This window comes from Nyctereutes procyonoides, unplaced genomic scaffold, assembly GCF_905146905.1.
Source record: "Nyctereutes procyonoides isolate TBG_1078 unplaced genomic scaffold, NYPRO_anot_genome, whole genome shotgun sequence".
Lineage (NCBI taxonomy): Eukaryota > Metazoa > Chordata > Mammalia > Carnivora > Canidae > Nyctereutes > Nyctereutes procyonoides.
The window spans coordinates 64,206,205-64,217,589 of NW_026575146.1; the positions used below are offsets into that span (position 1 = coordinate 64,206,205).

General features: G+C 40.9%; 1 pseudogene; it reads right to left on the bottom strand.

The window, feature by feature from the left end:
- Positions 1 to 6,537: 6,537 nt before the first annotated feature.
- On the bottom strand, positions 6,538 to 7,316 carry LOC129501007 (serine/arginine-rich splicing factor 10-like; annotated as a pseudogene).
- Positions 7,317 to 11,385: the final 4,069 nt, after the last annotated feature.

The following is an 11,385-nucleotide window of genomic DNA, read 5'->3' on the forward strand; positions in this document are numbered from 1 at the left end:
AAATATGTATACAAAATTTTCAAGTAAAATAAATCTCTAATTAGATCTATTAAAGAAGACCCACGTAAATGCAGAATATCATATTCTTGGGTCAGAGAACTGAGTGGTGAAGATATGTCAGTATTGTCAGATTTTATATTTTCCCCCAATGCAACCCCAACAAAATCTCAACATATTTTTTCTGTAACTTGGCAATATGATTCTAAAATTTGCACAGATGCCAAGGACTGAGACTAGCTAAGGCACAGTCAAAAATGAAATTAAGGTGTGATATGAACACTTACGAAGATTAAGATAGTGTAGTATTGGTGGGATGAGGAGGAGGGTGAGAAAGATTAAGGAAATAAGGTCGAGCCTGGAAACAGACCCATGGACATATACACAGAACAGGGAAGTGATACTGAAGAGCATTGAGAGGGAAGGACAGTTTTTAGAAATAAATAGGGTTGGGGTAATTGGGTAGCAATCTGGGGGAAAAAAACTGGAATTTTTTCTCAAACTACATGCAAGGATCAATTCCGTGACCCATGGGAAATAAACTATAAAGCATTTAGAAGAGTTAACGTTTGGAAGAGTTTGCTTTTACTGTGTGGTGTTAGAATTGCTTAAATCAGTCATAAAAGAAATCATTAAGGAACAGATTTATAATTTATATTAAAATTTAAAAGCTCTGTACAAAAAAAAAAGCTCTGTACATTAAAAGCACCATTTAAAAATTGAAAAAGGGGTGTCAAAATTTTGGCAACAGATATAAACAGAGGGTTAAAATACAAAAAAAAATATAATTATTTTCTAGACTTAAAAATACATTTAAAAGTCTCTAATAAGAAAGGGCAGGCAGACTAGAAAATATGGTACTTCATAAATAAAAATCGCCAAATATGCATATGAAAATTAAAATTATTCAGGGAAGTGCATACTAAAGTATGGTGAGAGGGCAGCCCCGGTGGCGCAGCAGTTTAGCGCCGCCTGCAGCCCGGGGTGTGATCCTGCAGACAGGGAATCGAGTCCCACGTGGGGCTCCCTGCATGGAGCCTGCTTCTCCCTCTGCCTGTGTCTCTCTCTCTGAATAAATAAATAAATAATCTTTAAAAATAAAATAAAGTATGGGACGCCTGGGTGGCTCAGCGGTGGGCCGTCTGCCTTTGGCTCAGGGCGTGATCCCGGGATCGGGGATCGAGTCCCGCGTCGGACTCCTTGCGGGACGCCTGCTTCTGTCTCTGCCTCTCTCTCTCTCTCTCTCTGATGAATGAATAAATAAAATCTTTTAAAAAATAAAAAATAAAGTATGGTGAGATATTCTAAACCCTCAGATTGGCAAGAAACTTAGATTGAGAGTAACAAATATGGAGATATGTCACAACAGGTACTCAGCACTGGAGGCAGTGCATATTAATTGGTCTGTTCCTTTGGAAAACAGTTTGTTATTAAATGGTAAAGTCGGAGATACTCATATCACCACTTCTAGGAATATCCACCTTGAGAAGCGCTTGCACACATGAACAAGATTGTTCATAAAAGTGTCGTAGTAGCTCCAAATTAGAGCTCTAGATCTCACTCATCTTTTTTAAAAAATTACATATACACACATTTCTATTGCAGGTGATTGAGATCTAGCTAAGGGACTGAGATCCAAGAGTAATGGCTCACATAGGAGTGTTGACAGAGTCCAAATGCCATTTCTTCAGCCCAGAAGCTCCAGCTGCTGCTATTCCCAGAAATGACCACAGCAATGAATTCCAACCATGTGTTAGATGTTGTGCTAAGACATATACACAGTATTACAGGAAGACATCACAACTGTCTTCTGCATGAAGTATATTCCATGTGCGGTAAAAAAATCTAGTCAACTTATGATACACGGAGGGTATTTAAGTGTTAGCGAACTGGCCTAGTATCAAACAGCACTGTCCAGCAGAATCCATGTCTGCTGGACACCAGAGCCTAAACAAGCAACTTAATCCCAAAGGCTTTCAAGAAGTAGACTACATTTACTCTACAGTCACCCAGAAAATACATCACAAGAGGCTCCTAATAATATACATACTTGTATAACATGTATCTTTAAACATGTGATTGGTAAGTAAGTCACTAAGCAGAAGATGCTCAGCTCCTAAAGTCACCTAGGTATGCTTTCTGACTGCTGGATCCTTTCTCTATGCTGCAGACACCCTCTGCAGTACTACTGTGTTGACGAACTCACAGTTGGAAGGGGCTTTGGAGATGGTCCATCCAGTTCTCACATTACAGCCTTGCAAAATCTAAGGCCACGGGATAGAAACAGACTTGCCTGGAGACCTAGAATGTTAGTAAGAAGGGTAGGAACAGAACCAGAGCTCCATTACACAGTAATAAAAATAATTAAAACAGAATCAATTAATACTAGCTATTACTGTGTTGGGGCGTCTGCAATATGCCCTGTAGTAACAGTATCTCATTTAACATTTAAAGCAATCTTTTAATAGAGGTGTTGTCATCTCCATCTGGAACAAAAGGAAGGAGCTTCTAAGTCCAGGATCACACAGGTAATACATGGCAAAGCCTAGATTTGAGTCAAGTTCTTTATTTAGACTCAAGATTCTATGTTTCTTCTAATTTTTGCCTCAACTTTTATTCATGCTATTAAAGTACAGGAAAATAATTGCTTCAGTGAGAAAAGAACAGAAGGCAAATATATGATGTATTCTGTGATCAATATTAGAATGATCTCTCCAATAGCTAAGCTTTATTCTTGTCTCAAGGAAAGTTTGAATGGAAATAGTGTTTGCACTGCATGTTACCACTTCAAGTTGTAAAGGTATGGGATCATCTGGAAACAACAAGGCCTTATTCTATTTTGTAGGAGATATCTGTTGACTCTCTTATAGACATTCTACTTGGATCTTCAATTATATAGTCTTTTTCCTTTTACACCTTGTCTCAGTGTTTCCTTATACTGTTTTCTTGGGTCACATAGAGATAGCAGGGGTTGCAGATGTTTTCTGTATTGAGCCTTTTCCATGAATTCCTCACCCATAGTGGCACTGGTCACCAGAAGGGCAGTCGAGCGAAATAGCCAGTTGTCTTATGAAGCTTTCCCAAAAAATTCCTCAGTGCTGCTTTTTCTTTCTCAATCTCCCTGAACCGGATATCTAAAGCCTTCTGGAGTTTCTGAATGTGGAGCTTAGTCCTTTTCTCCTCCCCAAGGTTGTTCACAAGGGCCTTCCGCAGGTATATGCGGTCTCCTATTTCCAAGGTCCTCTTCTTCAGTGTGTAGCTCATTCCACCCATGGCCAAGCTTTGGGAGAGGAAGGTCAAGACAGGAGTGAGGTTTCCCGTAAATGTCTCAGCAAAATGATTCTCCTGCAGTTTGGAATATTAGAACCATTACACCGTGGGAACAGAGACTCAGAATCTTGGGGCTGAGTGATATCAGAGATACATCAATTCAGCCTGAACTCTTGTATTTGCCCATCAGAAGTTTCTAAGCTTGCATTTACTCTTCATTTAGAAACAAAGATGAGTGTTTCAACAGACCAGAGTGGCAAACCAATGTCCGCTACTGTTTTGTGTCTTTGGACACTCATAGGCAAGACAAGAATGTTTGCAGACAAAGAACAATAGAAAATAGAGTCCATAATTCAGCTTAGTTTTAGAAGCTTTTCTTCATTCCTTACGTATTCACTTGAAGCTGTTAAATGTTTGAGATTCTGTAATTTTCTAGATATTGGACTGGACTTAAAGAAGTTCCTCATGAAGTATCTACTTTTAATACAAGAAAGGATAGGAAACAGGAAAATATGCATGTATCTATCATATGTGAAAAAAAAACCCACAGGAAATATAAACTAAAAACTAATGGGATGCTAGAGATGGGAATAGACAAGGGGTGGGGATGGGGAAATGGGAATAGGTTGGAAGGAACAATAAGAGGAACACCTAGGTATACCTTTTAATTGTCCTTACATTTATAAGTGTGTTTGGTCTTCAAATCCTCAAAAATCATTAAAATCAAAAAGGAATGGGGGTTGTGTATCCCACACCATATGTAAATTCTAGAATTAAGAAAGAAGTAAACATATTGTGGATAATGCCAGCCAGGTTCTCTCTGTCGGAGAAAGAAACTATAGAAAATATGGGATCCCTGGGTGGCGCAGCGGTTTGGCGCCTGCCTTTGGCCCAGGGCGCGATCCTGGAGACCCGGGATCGAATCCCACGTCGGGCTCCCGGTGCATGGGGCCTGCTTCTCCCTCTGCCTGTGTCTCTGCCTCTCTCTCTCTCTCTCACTGTGTGCCTATCATAAATAAATAAAACAAAAAAATTTAGAAAATGTAAAGGAGAAAGGTTATAATGTACTCTGTGGTGCTGGACTGGAACTGGAGACACCAGGATGATACAGTTCTACAAATCAGTGTGGATTCACAGTTCTATAAATCAGTATGAATTCTTGTGAAGACTGGATCATTAGAAACTCTGGTCTTCAAAGATGACTTAAAGACAGTGAAACTCTCCCCAACATGGTCTGAGCCCCATTTATTCCTTTTTTTTTTACATTTATTTATTATTATTTATTTATTTATTTATTTATTTATTTATGATAGTCAGAGAGAGAGAGAGAGAGAGAGAGGCAGAGACACAGGCAGAGGGAGAAGCAGGCCCCATGCACCGGGAGCCCGATGTGGGTCTCGATCCCGGGTCTCCAGGATCGCGCCCCGGGCCAAAGGCAGGCGCCAAACCGCTGCACCACCCAGGGATCCCCCATTTATTCCTGAACTCAAAATTACCTCTGGCAAGAGAAGATAAGAGGTTTTATGGTTTTATTTTCAGATTTTAGACATGACTTTCCATAAGCTTTGATAGCATCGCTTTATTCCTTTTAACTTCATTAGAAGCAGACATATGTATATTTGTTCCAGTCCTTTTTAATCAGGAGGAGAAAACTTGAGCAATATGGAATTTTTCTAACAGAAAAGCACTTATATTTCTTCTAACAAGAGAATTTTACAAATTTTTAACTTTGAATTGTGGCCTTTGGAAACCATCAAAAAATTTAGCAAAACTTGTTCATATCATCAACTGCTAATGAATACAAATACTGATAGCCCAATCAGACCACACTTTTTTTGTGTGTGATACTATAAAAGTTATTTATTCACCATACACAGAACATGTCCCCTACAACATGTACATGTAAATCACTAAAAAGTATAATCTGGTGAACATTTTCTCAATTACAGAACATACTAAATTAGTTGGGATAACAGCTATCTGCCTCAAAATAATCTAATTGTAGCACCCAGAGTCTCCTTTATATCTAATGCAAAGTTAAATACTTATTTTGGGGATTATTTCCTAATATGTGTTTGAGGAGGCAGAGTTAACAATTTAATATAACTCTAGTATATTGCAGTCACTGCACAATAAATCTGTTTATTACATATTAAAACATTAGATTTTCATTATTTGTACTAATGGGATGCAAACAGAAATACTGCATACTTTTATTTTTATTTTTTAAAAGATTTTATGTATTCATGAGACACACAGAGAGAGGCAGAGACACAGGCAGAGGGAGAAGCAGACTTCATGCAGGGAGCCAGACATGGGACTCAATCCCAGGACTCCAGGATCACGCCCTCAGCTGAAGGCAGCGCTAAACCACTGAGCCACCCAGGCTGCCCATACTGTAGATGGCAGATAACCACAAAATTATCTTTGATAGTATTCTGGGTTTTACATTAAGATACAAATGGTGTAAAATAGTTATGTTACACCTCGAAACAATGAGGCCATACTGTAATGATTCACTAAATTGTGCTTACTAGACATTAAATAAATGAATTTTCTGTTTTTCTCCCCAATTACCCAATACAATTTTGCCCATAATAAGGGCTCTGTAAATAAATGTTTGCTGAATATACTTACTTAGGACAGAGGTGAGAAGAGATGGACTCTCTTAGCTAGATGTCAAGTATCAGAATTGGAATTTACCTGGGAAAGAGAGTGTAAGGAAGATGTAAACTGCACATGGCATACAAGTCAATAAACTTAGATGCCAACAAAGCAAACCATTAAGCAGAAAAACACTGGCACTGAGGCACTGAAATGAACAATGGCAAGATTTGCCAATAGCTAAAATGGAACTGACTTTAAGAGATAACCAAGAGAAAGTTTATATTGGACCATATGTTTTCTCACCCAATTCAGTCTGAGACATACCAACAGAGGCACTGTGAGAGACTATGGCTGTGTCTTCCTCGAGAGTCAGACATTCTAGTTTCCAATCATTTATTATGGACCTGTTACCCATGAATCAATATAAACCTATTCAGATTTAGGAATTAGTTTCTACAAGTACAAAGTTGAATTTCCTTTTATTTGTCCTAAAATGCTTACTTTCAAACTTGAAAAGAGTTCAATTATTCCATATAGTTTCAGTAACATTCTTTTTTCTTTTCAGACCAGAGTTAAAATATTCATACAGTATTCATACTGCAGCACCTTCCACCCACCCTTTGGTCTCTTCAATTGCCCTTCTTTGGTTCTTTTTCCGCTTTCTCAGATCTTCCTTGAAGTGTAGGAAGCAGAACTGCATTCCAGCTGCAGTTTGGTCTTAAATAAAAGAAGGATGTTTGCCAGTTTGGTTTTCCTTATTCTTCTCTGTGGTATACAGGATTTTGTTAGTTGACCTGGATGTAGCAGTTAACTGTGCCAAATTTTTGAGAGAATAGTACAATAGTTTCCAGGTCTTTTCCCTGGGTTCTAAACTTAACAGCACATACTCTATGTAGCGCCTTCCTTTCTCACTGCAGCATTATCTGTAATTTTTCTTCTTGCTTACTTGGCTATCATTGTCGGAATGGCTTTTGCTGCACTGTGGTCTTCCAGCCAGCCTACTTTTCTAGGACTGTAAGATCTTCTATAGTTGTAGTCAAAGGACCAGCTTCTTGACCTTTTTCATAACTTCAGCTCCTAGAATGTCTGTATCTGTCATAATCATCATAGCATGGAGAACTGTACACATTCCTCCCTTCCTTGGCTTTCATTTGATTTGGAGTCTTCCAATCCCTCTGTGCAAACTGTATTTTAATTTCATGTCCACGAATCTATTTTCTGTCCAAATTATGTAAAGCATCTGCAGCATCATGGACATCCTCAAACTGAACACATAAGCAAGTCCTCTTGGGTAGCGTGTGTAGAAGTCAAGTGGAACATACACATCAACTATAGGACCATAACGACCAGATTCCCATGGTAAATCTTCAGACCTGGCATCATCAGCTACATTCTTTATGAACAGACACATGTTGGGGGAAGGGGCACAGGTAGTGGGACATGATGGTGACGTGAGTCTCAGCAGGAGCTCAGTAAACCATCTGCGGATCCAGCAGCAGATCCCCCCAGACCACACTCTTAAGGGAGTCTGATGGGTCCATATATTTGGGAGCAAGAAGCAAAGGCATCTTTACAAATATGACCCCAGAAGAGACGATCAGATTGGCAAGGAGTGTGGAAGTGAACTTCTGGTTGAGAAAATCTGGACAAGATATTGCTGTCAAATAACTCAAGGACTATCATAGGATAAAGATTGTGCGCACCCTGACAGAAGAACTAGTGTGAACTGGTAGAGAGGGAAGATTACAGCTCAGGGTAATGAGCATCTCTCCCAGTATCTGGAGGTGCCCATTAATAACATATTTGTCACTAGAGATGTTCAGGAAAAATCATCATTGGGATGATTTCATGGACTAGGATGCATTCATGAACTAGGACACATATAAATATGTGGGTGCACAAACATATGCTGGAGCAAGGCTGTCTATAGAAGTCTCTGTGATAATGGAAATGTCCTAGATCTGTGCTGTCCAATACAGTAGCCACCATGATATATGGATTGAGAGCTCTGAAATGTGGCTGACGTGACTGAGGAGCTGAATTTTAAATTTTGTTTAATTTCAATTAAATTTAAATTCAAATAGTTTATGTGGCTTGTGGTTATCATACTGGACAACAAAGGTCCAGACTTATAGGTGGTGACATATGCACATGTCCTTAGGACCATGCCATGCTAAAAACAGACACAGAGAGAAGCCCTTGTGCCTTCAGGCACACAGTTACAACCAAATAGACATACTGCACTCTTCCACCCCTCAATCCCTCAGGTGTGCACACAGGGGGTCTTGTGTGCACCCACAGTCCAAAAATGGGCAGAGACAGTAGCATCAACCCTTCACTGGAAGCCAGACCACTCCCCCTTGAGGGAGGAGGAGGCATGTCTCCCTAAGACATACATTCCTGCAGGATTGTATTGGACTAGAAGAAGATGTGAAAGCATTTGCAGGACAAACGTGTGCCTCTCTGCCATGTCTTCCAACCACTAAACCTTTCTGTGTCTGCTTGTGGTCTCCCTGCCCCCCCTACTCATCCCACATTCCAGTCTCCAGCCTGACTACCAAGCCCTCTGTCACTCAAAGCTGCTATGACAGAGGTCAAAGTCCAGATCTGGAGAATGGGGGGAGATCATACAAAGCTCCAAGTCACCAAGAGTTCTGGTAAGAAGGGGACATGAGAAGCATGTATACGATCCCAGCCTGTCCTTGACAGAGCAAAATGGACCCCATAGGATTCTTGCTGGAGGCAGGCCAGGGTGACCAGACATCACCTGAGGGATGCTAGAAAATTAAAAGGAACCTGACCAGATCCTGAGGGTGGGGACTCTGGCTGAACTGACTTAGCAGGACTCTTACTAAAACTGGACAATGCAGAGAACTCAGAAAAATGCCAACAGGAAAGTTTAGAAGAGCTTGAGCAGAATCTTCCCAGGACAGGATCTTCATCAAGGGGAAGCAGCACTTCATTATTATTCCTCAAGATACCCAAGGAGGTTTATCAACTGACTTAAGATCACAAATCTCCCAGTTGATGTGTTTGGGCACTTCTAAATGCCAGTGCCCATTAGCACACAAAGTGTTTCCTTCTCAAAACCACTGCTGGAAAATCAGGATGCTGACCCCAGCCCATCTGAGGCTGACTGGGATGACCAAGAAAGGGCAGTCAACACTCAAACAGGGGCCACTCAGGACCACTAAGAGCTAATAGGTGAACACCCAAAGAAAGAAAGAAAGAAAAAGGGATAGTTGGGGAAAGAGAAAAAGTAAAAATGAAAAAAAAAAAGAGAAAAGTCCTACACACTTAGAGTTACAAGCCATTCTCAAAGATTTTGTTTACAAAAAGGACAATGAAAGGCACCTTGGTGACTCAGTCAGTTAAGCATCTACCTTCAGCTCAGGTCACGATTCCATGACTGAGCCCCAAATCAGGCTCCCTGCTCAGTGGGGAGCCTGCTTCTCCCTCTCCCTGTGCTGCTCCCCCTGCTTGTGCTCTCTTGTTCCCTGTCAAATAAAATCTTAAAAGAAGAAAAAAGAACAATGAATGTAGGGAAAACCATATTCCTACACTCAGCTGGGTCACTCTGGGATTTGGACTTGAAGAGATGAATGATATGGCAGGGCATCACTGCACTATTAATCTCAGGAGTGACTGAGATTATTAAGGCATCCAAGGTACAGCTCTGTCAGAAGTCCTAAGATCTCTCATATTTGAGAGATTCTCTGGTTGATCAGTTATGAAAGAAGATTTTTACCTTAAAATGGCATTCTGAGGAGTGGGAGGACCCTGGGCTTACCTCCTGTGGTGTGGCCACCTAGAGAACACCCACATCAGCATAAATAACCCAGAAAACCACCCAAAGACAGGCAGAACAGACTCTCTTGTAGACAAGAGGCCACAGCAAAGCAAATCCACCCCCTCCGATATGCTCTTGGCAAGATCCCATCAAAGCAGTGCAAGCCTGGCAGTGTGCAAGCAGTCCAGACAAGGGGCAATCCCACTCCAAAGTGAGTTCTTCCCCAGGGAGTGGGGAAAATGACCACACACCAGTCTGACTGTGACCCCAGCAGTGGGCTGGGGCAGGCAGCTGGTTTGACTGTAGGCCCCACCAATAAAAACTTCTCAGGAGACAACACAGGGAGAGCACCCTGCAGTCTGGTACTAATTCATCTCTGGTAACACCTGGTCTGATTCATCATAAGCCCAAGGCAGCCCTGGACTGGCCCACTAACACCACAGGGACTAGACTATGCCTACAACAGGCAGAGAGCCACTGCAGACCAGACTGCAGGGAAACAGTAGAACACCCCTTAACAACATACACCCTTGAGGCACCATTTTCTGGTGAAAAGGAGACATTGCACTGTGCAGCATTACACGACCTCTTCATAGAGCCATTACTTTCAAGTGTGGGAGACAAAGCTGACTTTCCTAACACACAGAAACCAACATAGTAATAGACAAAATGAGAAGCCAGAGGACTATGTTCCAAATGAAAGAGCAGAACAAAATCATACCAAGAGACCTAAACAAAATGGAGATAAGTATTATGTCTGATAGTTAAAGTAATGCTCGTAAAGATACTTGCTAGAATTGAGAAAGGAGTGCAGGACCTCCGTGAGACCCTCCACAAAGAGATAGGAGACCCAAACAAACAAACAAACAAACAAATTAGAGATAATAAACTCAGTAAATGAGATTTAAAATAGACCACCTGGAATAAATAGCAAACAAAAGGAAGAATGGCTTAGCAACCTGGAGGACACAGTAATGGAAAGTAATGAAGCTAAGCAGATGACAGGGAAAACATACGCAAACTGAGAATGGACTCAGTGAACTCTGCAATACTGTCAAGTAACAGTCACATGGAAGGGATCCTAGATGGAGAAGAGAGAGAAAAGGGGGTAGAAGATTCTTTGAAGAATAGCTGAAAACTTCCTGAATCTGGGAAAGGAAAGAGAAACCCAGATCCAAGAGGCACAGAGAGCCCCAAACAAAACCAATCCAAAGAGGTCTGCACCAATAAACAAAGTAAATAAGATGGCCAAAAGTAATGATAAAGAGAGAATTTTAAAAACAGCAAGAGAAAAAGGAAAGCAGTTACATACAGGGGAAATCCCTATCTGTGGATCTTTCAGCAGAAACTTTGCAAGCCAGAACACAGTAGCATGATATATTCAAAGAGCTAAAAGGAAAAAATCAGAAGCCAAGAATACTCTATCCAGCAAAGCTTTCATTCAGAATTGAAGGATATAGAGTTTCTGGGAAAAACAGAAGTTAAAGGAATTCATGACCAGGAGCAAAAGCAGTTATGTCCCATCACACACAATGCCATCAGCCTATGAGTCCCAAATCCATAGTCCAGCTGCCCTCCTGCCTGAGTCAGCATGCACTACTGGCTACCTGCTCAAAGTCAATACACCTTCACTTCAGTTCGACAAGGATTCAAGCTGACACACTTCCCCTCAAAATCCAACCCCTGTGCTCAAGTTTGTGCACAAAAGTGGGCCTAATTAT